Source organism: Rhinatrema bivittatum, chromosome 4, assembly GCF_901001135.1.
Source record: "Rhinatrema bivittatum chromosome 4, aRhiBiv1.1, whole genome shotgun sequence".
NCBI lineage: Eukaryota > Metazoa > Chordata > Amphibia > Gymnophiona > Rhinatrematidae > Rhinatrema > Rhinatrema bivittatum.
In genome coordinates this window covers 138,323,560-138,346,824 of record NC_042618.1, presented here as the reverse complement: position 1 = coordinate 138,346,824, position 23,265 = coordinate 138,323,560, and the positions used below count along the sequence as shown (strand labels likewise).

The 23,265-nt window shown below is 42.0% G+C and overlaps 1 protein-coding gene and 1 long non-coding RNA gene across 2 annotated transcripts in view; one reads left to right on the top strand and one right to left on the bottom strand.

The window, feature by feature from the left end:
• The window catches only part of RAB15 (RAB15, member RAS oncogene family), a 424,110-nt gene that overhangs the window by 282,470 nt on the left and 118,375 nt on the right, over positions 1 to 23,265 (bottom strand). The gene's annotated exons all lie outside the window — the stretch shown is intronic.
• Positions 11,326 to 23,265, top strand: part of LOC115090147 — a 54,409-nt gene continuing 42,469 nt past the window's right edge. The window contains exon 1 of the long non-coding RNA XR_003856317.1: positions 11,326 to 11,414. This is a non-coding gene — a long non-coding RNA (uncharacterized LOC115090147). The remainder of the gene's footprint in view (positions 11,415 to 23,265) is intronic.

The following is a 23,265-nucleotide window of genomic DNA, read 5'->3' as shown; positions in this document are numbered from 1 at the left end:
GTGCCAGATTCACAGACAGAAACTTAGATCTCCGATCGTATATTTCTCTTCTGCAGGAGTAATCTTCTTGGACAAGAAGCATAGTAAGAGGATCCCTTAGTCATTGTGTTGAGTGAGGACAGGGCATCTACCTCTATAATGAAGGGTTTCAATGCATGTGGATGGTGGAAACAGGGATCCCTTAGGAATTCCTTCTTGAGATGGGCAAAGGCCTGTATAGCTTCTTCTGTCCAGTGTCGTGTCAGTTCCCTTTTTGGTAAGGGCTGTGAGGAGGGCCACCAAGGAAGAGTACCCTTGCATGAACTGATGGCAATAATTGGCAAAGATGAAGAAGTGTTGAAAAGCCTTGATGCTGACAGGTTGGGGACAATCTTGGATGGCTTTAACTTGTCTGGGTCCATGTGTAACCCTTCCCGGGAAACAATGTAGCCAAGAATGGCAGCTCCTGCTATTCAAATGTATATTTCTCAAGCTTAGCATATAAGTAGTGTTCACGGAGACTCTGTAGTACCTGTTTTACATGCTCAAAATGTTGGGCCAGAGAGTGCCAAAATATGAGGATGTCATCCAGGTAAACTACCAAGTGTCAGTACTGAAGGTCCCGAAAGATCCCATTGACCATGTGTTGAAAATGGCAGAAGTGTTACAAAGGCCAAATGGCATGACCAGGTATTCATAGTGGCCATCCCAGGTATTGAAGGCCATCTTTTATTCATCTCTTTCCTGTATGTGTACAAGGTTTTAAGCCCCATAGAGATCAAACTCTGTAAAGATTTGCACCCCCCTCCCCCTCAGGAAATCAAATAACTCTGTTATGAGGGGTAATGGATAATGGTTCTTCTGCATAATCATATTGAGACCCCGATAGTCAATGCAGGGTCTCAGTGAACCATCTTTCTTCCCCATGAAGAATAGTCCTGCACTGAGGATGATGGGATTGACAGCTCAGGGCAAGACATAGAAGGAGACTATGCCAATTTGGCAACTAGATAAGCCAAGGCAGACAAAGAACCCACCATTGCTTAGAGTAGCTGCCATTACCAACAACCATCAATACCCTGAGGACCAACATCAATATCACTGAGATTCCTACACAGAAGCTTCTGCATCTTTACCCAATCTCCTGTGATGCTGAATTTGAAATCCCAGCACCTGAACCATGAAACTCCTGCATTCCTGACCAACACAGATTACTTTGCCAACAGAGAATCTACATACTTTATTTGCTGATTATCAATATGGTGAGAGAAGCAGGCTTAATAGATTAAAAGGTCAGAGAGTTCATCCTGAAAAACTAGGGGTTATTTAGATTGTAATATTTGTGAATTAACAAATCTGTGCAGTGTAACTGCTACTTTAGGGACCCTCTACTTCCCCACTATATAATTGTGTCCCCATCTTAAGCCCTAGGGTAGGAATCTAAATAGGAGTAGTTGGCAGAACATCCTTTGCAGGCTCCTCCTGTGAGATTGCCTGGATTGGTCAGCAGCTGGTATAAAAGCAGGCAAAGCACGAGGAATAGTGTGGCAGTTTTAGTTGGCAGTTTTTGAGTTGAGTTTTGAGGAAGAAGGAGAGTATTAAAGTTTTCCCCATTTTTTAGGTCCCGGGGAAGAACCATTTTTCTCCCCGTGGTCTGGCCGGGAGTGTCTCTGGGAGTGCAAGAAGAGTTTTGGGAGAATCTGTTTTTGTGTAGAGCTTGGTCCTGTCTTAGGAAGATTTCCCCCTGCCTGGAGGAGATCAGGATAAGCTGCTGTGATTCCCTGCCTGCACTACAAAGAGGGACAGCAATCTCTTGCTATAGAAGAAGAAAGGAGTATTTTTGGGAGAAGATTTTGTTACAGTTTTGTTTGGGAGGAATTTTTGCTACCAGTTCCTGCCAGTAAGAAGGATTTTGTTTTTTGCCGTTTTTGGGACTTTCTAACCCAGAAGTCCAGACTAACATCAGAGAAAGAGATAAGAGATTCTAGTCTCCACTTGGAGTTCACCTTTGCACTCAGGAGTATTTTGTTTATTTCTTAGTGCCTGCCATCTGAAGGAACACTAACTCAGCAGTGCAAGCCTGAGACGAGAAATATATTTTTGAAGGTTGTGAAGATCAGTTGGAGATTTGTATTGCTAATTGGACTGAAGAGATTTTTGTTTGCAATAAAAGTTTTGTTCAATCACCTCACCATTGTTTCCAGTGTCTTGTATGAGAATACAAAGTGCCCCTAAAGCAAGGACATCCCAACTGTGAGTACATCTGAGAGAGAAAGATACTGAGAGACTGTTTCTCTCCTGTTTGCACAGGGCCTTGAAAGTTTATCCTCCGCCCCTCACCCCCACCCCTGTGATGAAAAGCATGCCAGCACCTGGAGTCTGTGGTAAATACATAGAGATTTGCAGTAAAATCCCCTATATACCCCCTTGGAGCACAGGAAAAGGGTCTCATATCCCCAGGTAGGTTCCTCCTCCCAACCTCCTCCAATGTAGAGCAAGGATGAAGGGGCCTAGAAGAGCAAGACTCCCTCCTGCCGTACTTCCAGCAACTTCCAAAATGATTCCGTCTGAGCTCTCATACCACTTTGGCCTGTGTCAAGACTTAATTAGTTCTATTGTAATATCTGGATTGTGATTTGTTCCTATGTTTACACCTTGATTGCCTCAAAAATAAAGTAACACACCAACCCCAAGATCCACTAATGTAGGGTAAATCAACCAAAGACACATTCAACAGCTCACATTCACCACTTTGCAATATGTTTTTCTTTTCTTATATGCTTATCCCTTATTTTATTTTTATTTATTTATTTAAAAGTTTTTCTATACCGTTATTAAGTTATTTACCATCATAACGGTTTACAAAATGGCACATATAGAGGAGATTAGCTCAAAAATTTTACAATGGAGGTGCCAATAGTATCTGGTAACAAATAAAGATTAAAAGCTATTTGGTTAATGACATGGATTTTCCATTGATGAATGACTTCCAGGAGATAACATGTGGTTCATTCATGGCATTACGGGTTATTGACTACAATTATATGTGTGAAAAAAAAAATTTCCAGGTATGTACTTGGAGATAACGGGGTAGATTTTCAAAGGGTTACTAACGTAACCCCCGAAAACCTACCCCTATCTTGCATAGGCTGCCGGCGCATGCAAAGCCCCGGGACGCGCGTAAGTCCCGGGGCTTTCCTGGGGAGGGCGTGTCGGGGGGGCGTGTCGTGGCCGGTGCATCATCGGGGGCATTCCGGGGCGGGGCCACGGGTGTGGTTCCAGCCCAGGGGCGTGGCCGCTGCCTCCGGACCAGCCCCTGGAACGGAACATGGTACGCCGGCAGCCGGCCCGGCGCAAGCAAGTTACGCCTGCCTTGGATTAAAGGTAGGGGGTTTAGATAGGGCCGGGGGGTGGGTTAGGTAGGGGAAGGGAGGGGAAGGTGCGGGGGTGGAAGGAAAGTTCCCTCCGAGGCAGGTTGTGCGGCTCGGGACACGCAGGCTGCCGATTTTGGGCAGCCTTGCACGCGCCGACCCCGGATTTTAACGGCTACGCGCGTATCTATTGCAATCCGGCGTACTTTTGTTTGCGCCTGGTGCGCGAACAAAAGTACGCACGCGCGTAGTTTTATAAAATCTGCCCCTATGTGTTAGGTGCTCTATTCCTGTTTTTCCTTACTTATTTGCGCCGTTCTCTTTTTAAAAGGCCTGTTTGAAAAGCCAGGTTTTGAGGTTTGTTTTGAATAGTTTAAAATTTCTCTGGAGTCGTAGATCGAGGATTCTTGAGTAGACCGAACTCTGCTATCTACTCAAGAAAAATATCCGAATCCGAACTGGATTGAGCTCCGTTATCTATTCAAGGGAAGTACCTGAATTTAAACCGAATAGAGTTGCGATATTGGAGAAAGGCAAGCACCTGGAATTTAAAATGCACTGAGATCTTCATACAATATTGATTTTTAATATATTTAAAAAAGAAAAAAGCAAAATAAGTAAAACTTTGTTTAGTACAGGATTGAATACGACCAATGATTAAAAATGGCCCTATAGCGGTTCAATGATGGAGCAGTAATGCTCGAAATACTGCAGGGCGTTATGAAGGTCATTTAAACCCACATTAGGTATATGTGAATACTGGGATTCCATTCTAGTTTTCAGAGTCAAGTTAAAGGCATTTTCTCATTGACGTTGTGTTTAGTATATTATGTGATTTATATTGTGCTTCTGCTTCTTCCTTGTTGGTCTTCTCCAGCTCTGTCTTCTCATTTTTTTTTTCCAAAAGAAAAATCTTTACACATTTAACCTTCTTTGCATCCAGCCTGTTTCTCCACCGTTCTAAGGAAAACTGAGACTAGAACCAGTAACTAGCAAGATGGAAGACAGATACCCAGGAAGGCCTGTCAGACTGGAAGAGGCAACAGAAAGTTGGCTGTTGACAGGGTCAGGCCATGCCCCCAGCAAGAGCAGATTTGTTGGATTAAGGACACAACCTTTACTGAGGGCAGTATTTAAACCCAACAGAGACTAATGTGTTTGCTGAAACAAACAGCTGCAGGGAATACCTGCACCAAACTAGTTTGATGTGTCTGATCTTGGAAACTTATTCCTCCATTTCGGATTCCTGCCTGATCCTAGAGTCTTGCATCTGCACTGCAGACTTCTGCCTGACCAAGTAACCTCATTCCTAGGACTCGACTCCAACCTGAATCATAGACATCCTCTCACAAAGCCTACAGATATGCTCTTCGTGTCCTCGACGCTGGTAGATCCTGAAACCGCTTTCCCCTCTGTCTTCCCAAACCAGTTCTTTCTCATTCTCTCTATCCGGCCTGCTTTCTTTGCTCACTTTTCTTGATCCTCTTCTCTCTGCTGCTTTTATCCTTTTCTTTTCCCTCATACTGCCATCTCTCTCCTCCATCTCCATATTAACTTTTCTCACTCTCTCTCTCTCTCTCTCTCTTTTTCCCCTGACTCCACCCCTCTTCTCTCTTTCTCGTCTCTCTCCCAACTTGCAACCTGTTTGACTCCACCACACAGATCGCTGAAGAAGTTTAAGCCTTGTATTCCAAGGCTGGCTTCCTTCCTCCAGCACTGCAAAAACATCACTGGTATCCCAGCACCATACAATTCAGATTTAATCATCAGAACAGTACAGTGCCAACTGCTATTTGGGTCCAGCAGGGAGTAAAATTGGCAACGTCAAGAGCGAGGCAAGTGGCCCACATATCAGCATAGGGAGACCAGACAGGAAGCCCCTGGAAATATCAGGCAGATCCTGTAGGATTTTGAAGGGGCAGACTCTGGCTCAGCTTGCTCTTGGTTTGTCATTTAGGATGCAGCTGAATCAAATCAGAGCCAGGGCCTGTGCTTGAGCTGGGCTAGAGCCTACCAAGGTTTGCATACTATTTTTAATATAGGATTTAAATATATACCGAAACTGAGGATTATCTTCCTGTCAGAATTCCAAGTTTGGGTGACTTGAACCATATGGGATAATTTTCAAAAGGATGTACATTATATAAATCCCGGTTTTAGGTACATAAGTGGCCTCTTCAAAATTACCAGGGAGTTGTGCGCATAAAACTACGAGCAAAAGTGATTTTGCACACTACAGAGAAGCATTCAAGGGGATGGAGTCGGGGTGGGGACATGATTTTCACGCATATGTTCAGTTTTCGAAAGTTTGCACATAAATATACGTGCACACATACCTGTTTCCGAGCATGTTCACCTATGTGCATATATATTGGCCCTGGTTCTGTGCACACCTGCAAATTGTCAGAGCAGATTTATGCACTTAAATCTGTTTTGAAAATATGGGCTAGGGACTGTGAGTAAAAAGTTTGAAAATGACCCTCTCTGTGTGTATCTGTTCTGAATACTGCATGCTGACATCTCACAAACCACTTAGGCACATTTGATTGGCTGAGGTAACATGGCAAAATAGCAGTTAAAATGGCAATACTCTTTACGCTTCTAAAGCCAGAGCCTGGAGTTTACCTTAGTTTTCCAAGTTTCAAATCTTTTCCTAATATTGTATTACACTAACCCAGGCTATGCACAAAAGAGCACCGACTATTTGTTTTAGTAATATTTTCTGTCTTGTAGCACTAGAGGAAGAGCTGAATATACCACTGAGAAAATTAAACACAGCAGCAGTCATCTAACTGGTGCTGATCATGTTGTCAATAAGTCTAATTTTCTAAGTGTTATGTTAAAAGCTGTGACTCCAGTTCAAAGCACAGTGGGTCTTCTATACCAGGTTTTAAAATAAAACGTTTGGTTATAATAGAATGATTATATTATACAGTATTTAAATGGGGGAAGGGAGGAGGATGGATTTTAAAGTGGAACCTTTTTATAAATCCTTCATTCATGAGGCATAAGCATCACAGAGAAAATTGTGTTAATGTTGTATTAATAGACATAAACATTGCAGGTGGAAAGCAAAGTTCTGTCTTACATCTTCAATAATTTAATGTGTGATTTTTTTTATATCAAATCCCATAGAATGTCACATTTATTATTGTTAATTTGCATATGAAATATAAACAGTGCTGCATCATTCCATTAAAATTATTGTTCTGGCTGTTATCATTTACATTAAATGCTGTCAGTGCATGGTCAGTTTACTGTACAGACCATACGCAGCTGAATAGTTTGTTGCAGCCAGAACATATTTTGGTTAAACATCTGGAGAAGGGATCTATTTGGTTTTGATAGCTCATGTACTATGTGCCAAGAACCTCAGAACTTCAGCAAAGTGGCAGAGGATAGAGGTAGGTAGGAGATTGTCTTTAAGAAAGATTTGACATTTGATCTGACAAACCTGCAAAAAATCCACAGGTTTGTTGAATCAGATTTCGCAAACATCTTTGAAAGAAAAGCCCCTCTGAATGCCAGTCCTTCCTTGGATTTTGATATTCTCTCTAACCTCCATCTATCCTTTAAACTATGTCGACCATAAGAACATAAGAATATAAGAAATTGCCATGCTGGGTCAGACCAAGGGTCCATCAAGCCCAGCACCCTGTCTCCAACAGAGGCCAAACCAGGCCATAAGAACCTGGCAAGTACCCAAACATTAAGAAGATCCCATGCTACTGATGCCAGTAATAGCAGAGGCCATGCCTTAAGTCAACTAAATTAATAGCAGTTAAAGGACTTCTCCTCCAAGAACTTATCCAAACATTATTTAAACCCAGATACACTAACTGCACTAATCACATCCTCTGGCAACAAATTCCAGAGCTTAATTGTGCATTGAGTGAAAAACAATTTTCTTCGATTAGTTTAAATGTGCTATTTGCTAACTTCATGGAATGCCCCCTAGTCCTTCTATTATCCGAAAGTGTAACTAACCAATTCACATCTACTCGTTCAAGACCTCTCATGATTTTAAAGACCTCTATCATATCCCCCCTCAGCCGTCTCTTCTCGAAGCTGAACAGGCCTAACCTCTTCAGCCTTTCCTCATAGGGGAGCTGTTCCATCCCCTTTATCATTTTGGTCACCCTTCTCTGTACCTTCTCCATCGCAACTAAATCTTTTTTGAGATGTGGCGACCAGAATTGTACACAGTATTCAAGGTGCGGTCTCACAAAGGAGCGATACAGAGGCATTATGACATTTTCTATTTTGTTAACCATTCCCTTCCTAATAATTCCTAACATACTGTTTGCTTTTTTGACTGCTGTAGCACACCGAGCCAATGATTGCAAAGTATTATCCACTGTGATGCCTAGATCTTTTTCCTGGGTGGTAGCTCCTAATATGGAACCTAACATCATGTAACTACAGCAAGGGTTATTTTTCCCTATATGTAATACCTTGCACTTGTCCACATTAAATTTCATCTGCCATTTGGATGCCCAATCTTCCAGTCTCGCAAGGTCCTCCTGCAATGTATCACAATCCACTTGTGATTTAACTACTTTGAATAATTTTGTATCATCTGCAAATTTGATAACCTCACTCACGTATTCCTTTCCAGATCATTTATAAATCTATTGAGAAGCAACAGTCCAAGTACAGATCCCTGAGGCACTCCACTGTTTACCCTTTCCACTGAGAAAATTGACCAGTTAATCCTACTCTCTATTTCCTGTCTTTTAAACAGTTTGTAATCCACCAAAGGACATCGCCTCCTATCCCATGACTTTTTAGTTTTCTTAGAAGCATCTCATGAGAGACTTTGTCAAATGCCTTCTAAAAATCCAAATACACTACATCTACCAGTTCCATTTTTATCCACATGTTTATTAACGCCTTCAGAAAAATGAAGCATATTTGTGAGGCAAGATTTCCTTTGGGTAAATGCATGTTGACTGTGTTCCATTAAACCATGTCTTTCTATATGCTCTGTGATTTTGATCTTGAGAATAGTTTCCACTATTTTTCCCAGCACTGAAGTCAGGCACATTGGTCTATAGTTTCCCGGATCACCCTGAATCCCTTTTTAAATATAGGGGTTAATCTTCCAGTCTTCAGATACATCGGATTATTTTAATGATAGGTTACAAATTAATTGAAATAGGTCTGTATACTATCTAGTCCAGGTGATTTAGTACTTTTCAGTTTTTCAATCAGGCCTACCACATCTTCCAGGTTCACCTGGATGTGGTTCAATTGATCTGAATCACCCATGAAAGCCTTCACTGGAATGGGTATCTCTCCAACATCCTCTTCAATGAACACCAAAGCAAAGAAACAGTTTAATTTTTCCACAATGGCCTTATCTTCTCTATGTGCCCCTTTAACACCTTGATCATCCAACGGTTCAATTGACTCCCTCGCAGGCTTTCTGCTTTGGATATATTTTTTAAAGTTTTTATTGTGAGTTTTTACCTCTATGGACAACTTATTTTCAAATCTCTCTTAGCCTGTCTTATCAATGTCTTACATTTAACGTGCCAATGCTTGTGCTTTACCCTGTTTTCTTCTGATGGATCCTTCTTCCAATTTTTGAATGAAGATCTTTTGGCTAAACTAGCCTCTTTCACCTCACCTCACCTTTTAACCATGCTGGTAATCATTTTGCCTTTCTTCTACCTTTCTTAATGTGTGGAATACATCTGAACTGTGCTTCTAGGATGGTATTTTTTAATAATGTCCACGCCTTTCAATTTGTAGCTGCGTCTTTCAGTTTTTTCTAACTATTTTTTCATTTTATCAAAGTTTCCCTTTTGAAAGTTTAGCGCTAGAGCTGTGGATTTACTTACTGTCCTCCTTCCAGCCATTAATGATCACTATTGGCAAGTGGCCCCACCATCATTACCTCTCTCACCAAATCCTGCGCTCCACTGAGAACTTTATCTCATGCCCTGATGTTTCACTTACCCAGTCAATATTGGGGTAATTGAAATCTCCCATTATTACTATACTACCAGTTTGGTTAACTTCCCTAATTTCTCTTAGCATTTCACTTTCCGTCTCACCATTTTGGCCAGGCAGACAATAGTATACTCCTATCACTATTCTCTTCTGTAACATACAAGGCAATTCTACCCATAAAGATTCAATTGTACATTTAGTCTCACGCAGGATCTTTATCCTGTTGGACTCTATGCCATCCCGGACATAAAGCGCCACCCCGCCACCAAGATGCTCCTCTCTGTCATTGCAATATATAATTTGTACTCTGGTATAGCACTGTCCCATTGGTTGTCCTCCTTCCACCATGTCTCTGAGATGCCAATTAAGTCTATGTCATCATTCACTGCTATACATTCTAATTCTCCCATCTTCTTAGACTTAAGGTGTTAAGACAAATAACAACTATAAAGCTCTAATCAGTAATAATTTAGCATATTGCATGCTACAGATTGAATTTTGTCCTGATCAATTCTAAATTATAGTGGCAGTGAATGCTGCTGTTTGATAAATTCCTAACCTTATTCCTGCATTTTTTGTCAAAAAAAAAAACTGCTCATACTCCTCCTTTTATCAAGATAATAGTATAGAATAAATTACAGTGCTCTCTGTATCCATGTAAATTAGCAAGAGCCTTCATAGGAACCTAAAACAGCCTTTCTCCCCAGTGCCTTCCCACCTTCGTTCGTGCACTGGTTAATATTGTATGACACATAAAACCATTAAGGCACCTGCTCATTTTGGCTCCTTAGAACAATCTGCCAGACAGATGTGAGAGGCTTACATTTACCACCACTAGGATATTCCAATCCTTTTACTTTGGTGTCTGAATTTTGCTAGATTCCTTTGATTAGTTTTCATTTCCATGCGAAGGCCATTCTGTTCATGCTTTTATTCCTCTTAACTGAAAGGAATAAAGCGAATGAAAGAGTCATTCTCATCCTTCCTTCCACCCCCTCTTTTTAAGTAAAGCTTGCACAGACACTGGTAAAGCTTTAATAGGAAAGAGAACTGACATTTTTCTGTTAATGTCAAGAGCTGGCTAAGTGCATGCCAGTGAGACAAAAGTCTAGCATTTAAGAACTAGCCAGAGTTCTGTGTCCTGTGGGGCAGCAGGGCTGCCAACGGGCTAATGCTCAGCCAACCTGATGGGTTTTATCTGGTCAGAGTGGCTAGCTTCACAGTTTCAAAACTGGCGGTATAAAAACCCAGTAATTAATACTGCATCTGCCTATGCCTGACTCTGAACACTCTTGATGCTTCCAGTTTGCCTCTCCTTTGCCTCATTGCCCTTCCAATACTGATAACATCTGTCTTTCACCTTTCCCCACCCTCCTGGCCCAGCTGCAGCTGGCAAAAAAAAAGAACAGAACTGGCACTTCTTTAAACTGTTCCTCCTGCTGCCCAACAGGGGCATAGCCAGAACAGAATTTTTTTGAGAGCTCAAGGTTAACATGGGTGGGCACTATGACCAGCTCCCCCCCACCCACTCCACCTTGCTTTGCCCTGTCCCATACCCCATCCTATGTGTGTCTTAATGGCAGGAGCTACAAAACTCTTAAAACCTTTTTAATTTTTAGCAACAATCTGAATCTCCTGTCTCTTCACTCTCTCCCTTCCGCATCTCTGCTGTTTTACTCCTCTTCTATGGTTACTGCAGCTAATTTATACAAGGTTAACTTTTAAGTGGCTGAGAGGAGGAGATAATTAATTACTGCCAAAAGTAAACAGAAAGAGACTTTGAGGGCACAAACATTTACATGTATAGCCCAAGGACAGTGATATTTCCCATTCAAATTAGCCTTCTTAAAGGCAGAGGGGATTATGGACTAGCAGTGATTCCAATGCATAGAGACTGAGGGAATGTACAGAAAACTCCCTCAGACAACCTTAAAGTACAAGGCACAGCTGTCTTGCCCACTCCCTCTTAAGATTGAAACACACAGGGAATTCTAGCTGAAGGGAGGAGCCCTTCACCAGAGTATAAGACCTCAGGGCCTAGATGAGAAAAATGGGCCCTGGGGAGCTGATAGAGTCCCAGTCTACACGAAGACCTGCTAGTTTAAGGTTAGAGAATTGTATGAAGTTTTAAACCTGCTATGTTGATGAAGGTTAAGTCTTGTTATGTTTTAAAACTGTGCATTTCCTGAAGTCAAAGTGAACTGTCTAAACTGATTGTTTTGTTTTGCTTTGCACTGCCTTTTTTGTGAAATTCCTAAAGTGAAGGTGAGTTTGTTTTCATTGTAAATAAAGTGCACTTAAGGAACAACCAGAGTCTGCCTCTTGTTTCCTCTGGCTGTTATCAAGCTGCCTACCAATTGAGCTAGCACCTATGGTGGTAGCAGTGGAATATCCTGTCTAACCAGGAAACACAGACAAGAGTCCACAGCCACAGCAAGAGAAGAAGAGGAAAAAAACCCTGTAGAGGTTTTTTTTTTTCTTTTTCTGTGGCCTCACAGTTTCACTCCACCAGTTTTGCACAACAGGCCAAGGGGGATATTTTTGCCTGTTTAGGCAGGGGTCAAGTAGTAAGTATCCCCTGAGAAATATGTAACTTGGAGGCAGTTCAGTAAGCAGGAAGATGGAACAGATGATCCTGGTCCTTGCTACCTGCCAGCAACAATTACAAAATGCCCTGCAAATGCAAATTAATCTGTAGCAGGCATTGCAAGAGCAGGTGATGCAGCAGTGTACAGTTCTAATGCAGAACAAGCTATGCAAACAGCCATGACCAGTCCACAATCAGTGTCACTGACACTCCTTAAGATGAACCTGGGGAAAGACCCAGATAGCTTCTTGAAAAACTATGAGCGCACTGCACAACTGGTAGGGTGGCTAGAGGACAAGTTGGCTACATATCTGGGGAATCTATTAACCACGCCTAGTCAAGATGCCTACCAAATAGCCAATCTGGAAGGGAGGGCCACATACCTGGAAGTCAAGGCAGCTATTCTAGGGAGAGTGGGGCTCACCCCAGATGCCTACCAGCAGCAATTTCAGCGTGGAATTCTACAGGCTGCAAAAGGCCCTAGGAACCTATTCCATGGGGTACAGGAGAGAACATCTGTACAAGGAGGGGTTGAACAGAGATTGTATTTTTTATTTATTTATTTATTTAGATTTTTTTATATTCTGCTTTTTGCACTTTTTTCAGCTCTTCAAAGCGGATTACATTTGGGTACTGTAGGTATTCATCATCATGGGGCTGAAGTGTAAAAATGATTGGCATAGAGTGGGAGGATGCAGGGCAAAGGTAGCATTGGGTCTCAGGGATGGAGAAGGAACTGGAGAAAGTCCATCTTGTCTGCTTATTCTCCCTTTTATAATACAATATCACAGACAAGCTAGGGATGAAGCCTTGATGACCGGTGCTATTCATAACTCATTAGCAAGGCTTCACTTCTATTTTGCTGATGATTGTAGCTAGCTACTGCTCACAACTCTCAAACTTGTGCTAATTCAACTCCTTTGTGTGTATTTTACTGTGTCTTCAAATTAGGTGCATGTATTTGTAAGGGGGTCCAAGATTTTCCCTTTAGTAGTGCAGCAGTAGTCTCAATATACACTGCATGTAGTGAGAGATATAAAAGTAGAATAGGAGTTTTTCAAAGAGGTTTGACAGTCCCCACTGGGAGGTGTCAGCAATTTAGTGAAACTCCTATGCCCATATGCTACAGGGTTCTTTAGGGAACCTCTTTCTAAGAGAGAAGTTCTGTTGGTCTGTCATTCAAGGGCAGAGGTCGAGGTGGAAGGGTGCCTCTCTCAACAGAAAGGTGCTGAAGGAGCAATCTGTCCTAGGATTATAACTGAGACCCAAGGTCAGGGTGTCTCAACCTCTAGGACTAGAAAGGTCATGCTGAGGAGTCCAAAGGAGAATTCCTAGGTTTCCTGAATATCAAATTATTAGGGATTTCTTCACATGGGAAAAGCGTGAAAATACAGAGGTTGTCTCAAAGAAGAGAAGTATAAGACCCCCAATTCATCATCTGTCCTGGAAGAGTGCTTCTAAGTTGGGAAAAGTTTCAAGATGGAGTCCATTGAAGATGGCCAGATTTGGAATTCTGTGCTCAGAATTGCTGCCTAAAGTAAAGCATCAGTTTTAGAGATCTGGAATTATTCCGAGGAAGTTCAAAATTGCTACTGAATTACAGAAAGAGCTGCATCCAAGAAAAACAGGTGCCAGAGGAGAGCACAGAAAAAAAGGTTCCTGGTTTAGAGAGCTTACTTGTCAAGTACCAATGCTCCCAGGAAAAGTTAATTATAACTCCTGAGTTGTTAATTTGCAAGAAAATAACATGTCTTGTGATTTTTCAGGCAAGTTGCATTATTATCTAGTAATGCACTGCTTTGTATGTATTTGCAAAGCATTTGCATGCAAAGCAACTGATTACCATTTTGGTGATATTTGGCTTAAAACATGTGGTATAATAATGCCGTGCATTATTGGTAATGCACGGTGTTTACCATATCATAATCATCTATTTAAAACTTTTAAATACCGCTGTCTGCAAAGTAGCTTGAAGTAGTAAAGATCTAACATGGCTTAATAAATAGATATACCCCTTAGCCAGTTAACTTTTTAGCAAGATAAAAATTTAGCCAGTTAAGTGGCAGCTGCTGTTTGCAGCAGGATTTTTAAATCCTGCCATTTGGCACTGAATATCAGGCTCAATGAGTTCCATACTCACATTGTTGTCTGCAAGTTTCATTGGTGGTCAAAAATACCCTCAGTTTTCCAAGAAATTCCTTCTTCTTGTAGTGCTTAGTAGGGATATGCTTTTTTTGAAATGAAATGGAAAATTTTAAAAAAAATTCATTTTGTTTCATTTTCTTTTAAAAATGTAACAAAAGATAAACGAACAGAATTTCCTTTGTTTTACTTAGTTTTGTTTTAAATAAAAAGGTCTCTGTCCTGCCAATTTTTCCTCTCCCCTGTTCCCCCCTCCCTCTTCCCTGGCCTTTCCTCAATGCCTCAGGCTCCCCTGGATATTCCTACACATTAAGTCTCTAAAATCTGCTTAAATAATCACAAGGCAGGAGCAATCCCCAGTCGCTTCTGCTTCATTGCTGCTACTATTCCAAATGGTGCCAACAGATCAAGGCTGGCACCATTATTTTATTCCATATAAAATGGCACTGGCCTAAGTCTGGCAAGGTCTCCTGAATAAGAATATTCAGTTAACAAGAAGTTCCACCTAGAACTTGTTTTCAAATCTCAAGATGAGATTTGGCGCGCGTACATGCACTGCTGATTTTATAACATGCGCGCGCAAGTTATAAAATTGGATGGCCGTGTGCACTTGTGTGCCGGATTGGGGGGGGGGGGGATTTTATAACCTACGACCTGCGACACGATCAGTCGGTCCCCAGTTCCCTCCTAGTCTGCTCCAATTAAGTTCGGGAAGGTTTAGGAGCAGACTGGGAAAGAACTTCCCTACCCCTAATCCTATCCCTTCTCCCTCTTCACCTCTCCTCCCTGCCCCCTAAACCTACCCTAACTATCCCCAAATTTTTTATTTTGGTACTTGCTGCTCCTCTGGAGCAGAAGTAATCTCTGCGTGCCAGCCAACTGCCAGCACGCACTTCCCCCAGGACAGCATCAAATGGCACTGTCCCGGCCCGTCCTGCTCCTCCCCATCCAAACCACACCCCCCCCCCCCCCAACCTGCCCCTTTCTATGGGCTCGGCACTTTGGAGCATAATGGGGGTTACGCACATAGCTAGGCCCTTTGTAAAATGTGCACAGCGTACGCAAAGCCCAGTCACGCGCGGGCCTTTTAAAATTTACTTGTAAGGTTCTCAAGCAAAGGGATCAATCATAGCTGGCAGGTTTTCCCAACTCCCTGCTGGCCAAAGAGGACCAGTTTTAGGACATAGGGATGTACGCCCAAAAAATATTTGGTTGACTTTGTTTCAGTTTGTTGCTTCCATGATTATGTCGCCAACTTACTGCTGCTGACCAACATGGGTCCAAATGAGGCAAAAACACAGGTAGAGTCCGATAAATTCTGTGGTCTCACAATAAAGTGGTTATCCGCAATGCAAAACAGGAGAGAAAAGGCAGTGAGGAACCCTGCTCTTGCAACTCAGAAGGCATTCTACACTTTTCTGGAGTCTGGAAGCCAAAAAACAGATCATAAAGTGTTTTGGTTTTCCCTTTTACAATGTAAACCCCTCTTGGGTTCATGGTCCCTAATACAGGAGGCACAGCAAAGTCCCAGGGCTTAAGTTCACTGTCCCCAATCTCTTTTTTCTCTCTCTCACACACATCAGACTTCCAGCCCTGGGTGCCGGGTTCCACCAGCAGGGAGGAAATATATCCTTTGAGGGCCCTAGATGCAGTGGTGGGAATCCAAAATACTGTAAGATATTCTCAATCACCCTTCAAATCTTAGTTCAATAGGTACTCACCGAAGGAAGAATCTCAATGAGATGAGGCCACAAAGAAAAAATTGGACCACAGTCCAATAAAGATATTCAACAAAAATAGGTTTATTTCAACTTAAAAAACAGATTCTATATCAAAATGGAAAAAGATCACAACATAAAAAGTAAAACAACAATTCCAAGGGCTGCAGTTTTTGTCCATAATGCACCTCCTCTTAACTCTTCCCTGATCTGAATCAATGTCCAGTATGCCCTCCACGAAGGATGGGAAGATTGTCTCTCAAAACCCTTCTTTCTTCAAAACTGGATACAAAACTTCTTCCAAGTGTTCAAAAAGGAATTCCATATTTATTTAAACTGACCTAAAGTCAAAGTCCAGTTAGAGCAGAATATACAGGGTGGCCCATGGAAAAGAAGCCCGCCTTCAATAACAGTGCATTGGAAGCAGGCTACTTTTCCATGGGCCACCCTGTAAATGGAGAAAACTTGAGCAACATAAGTACAGAATTCAACTTCATAAACAACTTCTCATTTCCAATCACCAAAAATTCCACACAGGTTACTCACACTTCTCTTTATCTCAAAACTGATTACAAAACTGATTACTTTTTCGGAAGGGGGTTGGGGTTCCCAGTCCAACCCCATCCTTGGCCCTTTATTCTTATAGGGCCCCAAATACAGCACTAGAAATTCCTTCTGAAAAAATGTTTGTCCCATGCTGTGGACTTTTCAAAGCAAATAAAATTATACACTTTTTGTACTTTTAGCAAACCAGAGCTAAAGAGAAAAAAAACTGATAAAAACAACCACCCTGCAAGTACGGAACACTGGCTCTGAGATACTTAGAAACAAACACCTCCTTCAAGTTTTCACAGCAGGACCTTCTGTTCAATTAAATGAGCACCTCAGCAACAGAGGCTTCATTTGGCCATGTACTATATGTACTTCTGAAAATAAAGGCTTCAGCAGATGGCATTAAATCTCATTTCCTGTGCATTCACTCCATTGTTTGTCTTCACTATCCACTGTGTCAGCTAATTCCCTGCCTGATCCCTAAGTGATTCCGAGAACTATTATGAGGCAAATATTTCAGGTGACAAAGGACAATTCCTCCTGAAAGTTGCCCACATTTGCCCCATTAACAGAACTACCAAAAGCGTTGGAAATTTAATAGCAGAAAATGCACTGCATGAACCAAAACTCAGATGCTCAGACACACATACACAACTCAATAAAAACCAAGCCCCATAACTATGGGGATTCCAGTTGTGAATTTCTAGCCATGTGCAATACAACTGATATCTGAAGAGACTGGTAATGTTATCTTTGTAATTTATCTATAAATGATTTAAATTGTTCATTGCTTCTTTTTGGAGAGAAGTATATTTTTTATTCCCAAGAGGATGATGATGTACAAAGTGCTGGGAAGTGGGAGGAATGGCAATTTTAGTAGCCCACATTGATACAAAGTATCAGCTGATCTAATAAAGCCACGTGGAAAACATGCTCTCAGCATTGAGCGCCCGCTTTCTAACGCTCACCCAACCACCTCTCCTGGGAGCACAACTGAATATTTAAATGAGGGGTCACATTCCTAAGGAGGCGCTAGATACAAATGTGCGCCCCTAGCACCTCCTTGGCACTGGGCACCCAGAAGAGGTGGCTGTCAGAGGTTAGGAAAACAGATGCTCAATTTCATATTAAAAAGTACCGGTCCAAGTACAGATCCCTGAGGCATTCCACTGTTTACTTTTTTCCACTGCAAAAACTGACCATTTAATCCTATTCTTTGTTTCCGGTCTTTTAACCAGCTTGAAATCCACAAAAGAACATCACCTCCTATCCCATGAACGTTTACTTTTCTTAGAAGTCTCTCATGCGGCACTTTGTCAAACACCTTCTGAAAATTCAAATACACCACATCTACTGGTTCACATTTGTCCACATGTTTATTCACCCCTTCAAAAAAAAGTAGGAGATTTGTGATGCAAGACTTCCCTTGGGTAAATCCATGATGGCTATGTCCCATCAAACCATGTCTATCTAAATGTTTTGTGATTTTATTCTTTAACAGTTTCCACGATTTTTACCGGCACTGAAGTTAGGCTCACCGGTCTATAGTTTCCTGGATCACCCCTGGATTCCCTTTTTAAATATAGGGGTTACATTGGCCATCTTCCAAACTTCAGGTACATTGGATTATTTTAATGATTGGTTACATTGGTTACAAATAATTGAAATAGGTTTGAAATTTCAATTTTTAGTTCTTTCAGAACCCTGGGGTGTATACCATCTGGTCAAGGTGATTTACTACTCTTCAGTTTGTCAATCAGGTCTACCACATCTTCCAGGTTCACCATGATTTGGTTCAGTTGATCTGAACCATTACCCATGAAAACCTTCTCTGGAATGAGTATCTCGCCAACATCCTTTTCAGTAAACAATGAAGCAAATAAATCATTTAATTTTTCCGCGATGGCCTTATATTCTCTAAGTGCCCATTTAACCCCTTGATCATCCAATGGTCCACCCGACTCCCTCGCAGGCTTTCTGCCTCAGATATATTTTTTAAAGTTTTTATTATGAGTTTTTGCCTCTTTGGCCAACTTCTTCAAATTCTCCCTCAGCCTGTCTTATCAATGTCTTACATTTAACTTGCCAATACTTATGCTTTATCCTATTTTCTTCTAATGGAGCCTTCTTCCAATTTTTTAATGAAGATCTTTTGGCTAAAATAGCCTCTTTCATCTCACCTTTTAACCATGCCGGTAATCGTTTTGCCTTCCTTCCACCTTTCTTAATGTGTGGAATACCTCTGGACTGTGCTTCTAGGATGGTATTTTTTAACAATGTCCATGCCTCTTGCATACTTTTTACCTTTGTAGCTACACCTTTCAATTTTTTTCTAACAATTTTTCTCATTTTATCAAAGTTTCCCTTTTGAAAGTTTAGTGCTGGAGCTGTGGATTTACTTACTGTCCCCCTTCCAGACATTAATTCAAAATTGATCATATTATGCTCACTATTGCTAAGCAGCCCCACCACCGTTACCCTCTCTCACCAAATCCTGCACACCACTGAGAATTAGATCTATAATTGCTCCCTCTCTCTTTGGTTCCTGATCCAATTGTTCCATTCAGAAAGTTTATCTCTCTAGCATGCCCTGATGTTTCACTTACCCAGTCAATATTGTGGTAATTTAAATCTCCCATTATTACTGTACTACCAGTTTGTTTAGCTTCCCTAATTTCTCTTAGCATTTCACTGTCCATCTCACAATTGTGGTCAGGTAGACAGTAGTATACTCCTATCACTATACTCTTCCCCAACACACAAGGGATTTCTACTCATAAAGATTTGATTGTACATTTAGTCTCATGCAGGATCTTTATCCTGTTGGACTCTATGCCATCCTGGACATAAAGCACCACCCTACCACCAAGATTCTCCTGTCTGTCATTGTGATATAATTTGTACCTCAGTATAGCACTATCTCATTGATTATCCTCTTTCCACCATCTCTGAGATGCCAATTAAGTCTATGTCATCATTCACTGCTATACAATTCTCCCATCTTACTACTTAGACTTCTTGCTTTAGCATACAAACATTTCAAAGTGTGTTTTTTGTTTGTATTTATATTCTCCTTTTCAGTTGACAGGGATAAATTGGAATCTTTTAGCTCAGGTGAGTTTTTAATTATAGGCACTTGGACTACTTTTCTAATTATTGGAACCTCTCTGTTGGGATGCCCTAACCCTAATCATTAGTATCCTTTGAAGATACCTCCCTCCGAACCATGCACTGCTGAGCGACTGTCGGCTTTCACCTTTGTTGTAGTTTAAAAGCTGCTCTATCGCCTTTTTAAAGGTTAGTGCCAGCAGCCTGATTCCACCCTGGGTAAGCTGGAGCCCATCCCTTCAGAAAAAAGGTTCCTCAGTGCCTTACAAAGCTGAATCCCTCTTCCGTGCACCATCGTCTCATTCATGTATTGAGACTCCAGAGCTCTGCCTGCCTCTGGGGAACCTGTGTGTGTGGAACAGGGAGCATTTCAGAGAATGCTACCCTGCAGGTTCTGGATTTCAGCTTTCTACCTAAGAGCCTGAATTTGGCTTCTAGAACCTCCCTCCCACATTTTCCTATGTCGTTGGTGCCCACATGTACCATGACAGCTGGCTCCTCCCCAGCAGTCTAAAATCCTCTCTAAAATACCCGAGAAGAAGAAAAAAACCCAAAACAAAAAAAAAATGTTTCCCTGCACATACCTAGCTAATTCTTTGTGTATGTAATGAAAATTCCAGAAGCACACTGCTCTCAGCATGAACTAATCCTCACCAACAGTCCATCAACAAGCCAATAAGTATAAGACTCCACACTCCAAACACTGGCACCAGATAAACATGTGCCATGAGGCACATCCAACTAGTCCAACCATTATCTTGGTGATATCATGGTGTTTCTATCATTTCATCTAAATGCAGGTAACAAGAAACGTAAGTGAAGAAACTGGATATTGCAAAATTAAAATTTTCAGTGACGGTCAGGCTCAGCTCCAGGAGAAACCGAATTCTGAATTGTAGTTTAACAGTGAGCAATCTGTTATGCATACCACATGCCCAGAAGACTAGAGACATCTGAAAACCACTGTTTATCCTCTACTTCTTTACTAGCCATCATAAGAACAGGTTTAATGACCAAGATGTTTAAGCACATCAGTTACTGAACACAAATGTATGCTACCCACCTGGTTTTGTTCAATGACAAGTTTGACAGTGTAAAAATGGCTGAATATTTTAGTACTAATTAACATGTTCAAGTACAACTTTAGAATATAAAGAAGAGAAGTGGACTACCAAAACAGAGCTGCAAGGGGCAGCAGACAGATATGATATGAAGAGTTTTTTGATAGCACAAAGATAGGGGCAGATTTTTTAAAAAAGTACGCTGGATTTTATAAAATACACTCGTAGCCGCGCGTATCTTCTAAAATCCTGGATCGGCGCGCGCAAGGCTGCCGATTTTGGGCAGCTGGCGCGCGCCGAGCCGCGCAGCCTGTCACCGTTCCCTCCGAGGCCGCTCCGAAATCGGAGCGGCCTCGGAGGGAACTCTCTTTCGCCCTCCCCTCACCTTCCCCTCCCTTCCTCTACCTAACCCACCCCCCCGGCCCTATCTAAACCCCCCCCTTACCTTTGTCCGTAGATTTACGCCTGCGAGAAGCAGATGTAAATCTACGCGCGCCAGCAGACTGCTGGCGCGCCGTGCTCTGACCCGGAGGCTGGTCCGAAGGCCTGGACCACGCCCCTGGGCCGGCACCACGCCCCCAGTCCCGCCCCCAAAACGCCGCGTCATCGGGTCCTGCCCCCCCCCAACATGCCCCCAAAACGCCCCCTTCCAAAAACCCCGGGACCTACGCGCGTCCCGGGGCTCTGCGCGCCGGCAGCCTATGGAAAATAGGCTCAAGGCCCTGCTCACGTAAATCCAGGCGGAATTACGCGAGCAGGGCTTTTAAAATCCGCCCGATAGTTTTTGGGTCCCACAACTCTGGCAGCACACCAGTTTACTCAAAGAATGGATCTGTTCTGATCACCGACCATGCCAAGATCTTAGAGCACTGGGTATGGGTAAAGCACTATCATCACATTGTGCCTGTTAAAATGTCATAGTAGGCCGAAGCAACACATCTGGCCTTGCATCCATTGAAGGATCATAAAACCATCAAGCAGCTATTATCTGGAAAAGCACCCAATCAGGATAGTCTGCCATCTGAATTATTAACTGATTAAATTTTTTATTCATATATGGCAAGAGGAAGAAGCGCCTCAAGATTAAATAAGACTCTTATTAGCCACTTTTTTTTTTTAGCATAAAGATGATCATGCATGCTCTGACGATCATCATGGTATTGCTTTGCTGTCTTTTCCTGGAAATTTTATCAATAGGCTATCAAAGCATATGACAGGTATTACTGAGAACCAATGTGGCTTCTGTGCTGAGAGAAGCACTTTGGGTATGATATTTACATATGATATTTACATATCTGTATGCTGTATTTCAGGGATCCCCAAACCTTTCAAGGGCCATATATATAAATCATTGAGAGGAGTGGGGAGGGGAGAGGAGGTCCTCCTCAGATTTTGTTGATCCAGGAAGGGGAAAGGGAGGGAGAGTGCCCTTCAGAGTTGTTTGCCAAGAAGAGTTTGAGAGGGGGTCCACTTCTGGCTCTTTTGGTGATTTGAAATGTTGGGGAAGTGGAAAGGCAGGGGGTTGGGTTCCCAGGGATGAAGGAATGTTGAAGATAGAGTTTAAGTAATAATATTTCTAGGTTTCCAAAGTTAGCAAAGCTACCACAGATCCAGTAACCTTGCTTCCTGCCTCCTCCCCTTCCCCAATATCTGCCCATCTAAGGAAGTTAGGGGTGGGGAGATTGGAGAGTGAATGGATGGTGTGTATGTGTGTGTGTACGTACACGTGGTGCAGTTTCATAAAGGCATAAGAAATGCCATACTGGGTTAGACCAAGGTCCTCCAAGCCATGCATCCTGTCTCCAAGAGTGGCCAATCCAAGCCACACAGAGAATAGTTCCAATCCTTCTTGCTCATAACCAGAGATAAATATTAATAATGGCTTTCCCAGCACTACATGGCTAATAATGGTTTATGGACTTTTACTCCAGGACCCTTTCTGAACCCAGATATGCTGCTTTTACCACATCCACTGGCAACAAATTCCATAGTTTAATTGAGTGCTGGTTTTCTTGTTTTAAAAGTGCTACCTATTAGCTTCATGCAGTCCCCTAGTATTGTTGGAAAGGTTAAATAACCATTCCCTATTTATCCGTTCCACCCCAATTACAATTTTATAGACTTCTATCATATCTCCTCTTAGCCTTCTCTTTTCCAGACTGAAGATCCATAACCTCTTTAGCCCTTCCTCATATGGGGAGCTTTTCTAGCCCCTTTATTATTTTGGTTGCCTTTTTTCTGTATCTTTTCTAGTATTGCTATATGTTTTTTGAGATGTGGCGAACAGACCTGCACAGAATATTTAAGGTGCAGTCACACCATGGATTGATACAGAAGCATTATGATATCTTCCATTTTATCTTCCATTCCATTTCTTATAATACCTAACATGCTAAATGCTTTTCAGACTACGGCTGCATACTGAGCCAAGGATTTCAAAGTATTGTCCACAGTGACTCCAAGATCCTTTTCCTGGGGGGTAATGCCTAATATGGAACCCAGAACCTTGTAACTATAGTTTGAATTATTCTTCTCTACATACATCACTTTGTATTTGTCCATATTAAATTTCATCTGCCATTTAGGCCCTGAATCCCCCAGTCTCGTAAGATCCTGATTTAACCACTTTGAATAATTCTGTGTCATCTGCAAATTTGATAACCTAGTACAGGTCTCTGGGGCACTCCACTATTTCCCTTTCTCCATTCAAATGGCCATTCAGTCCTACACTCTGTTTCCTGTTTTTATCCAATTACCTGTCTACAACAGGACATTGCCTCCTATCCCAT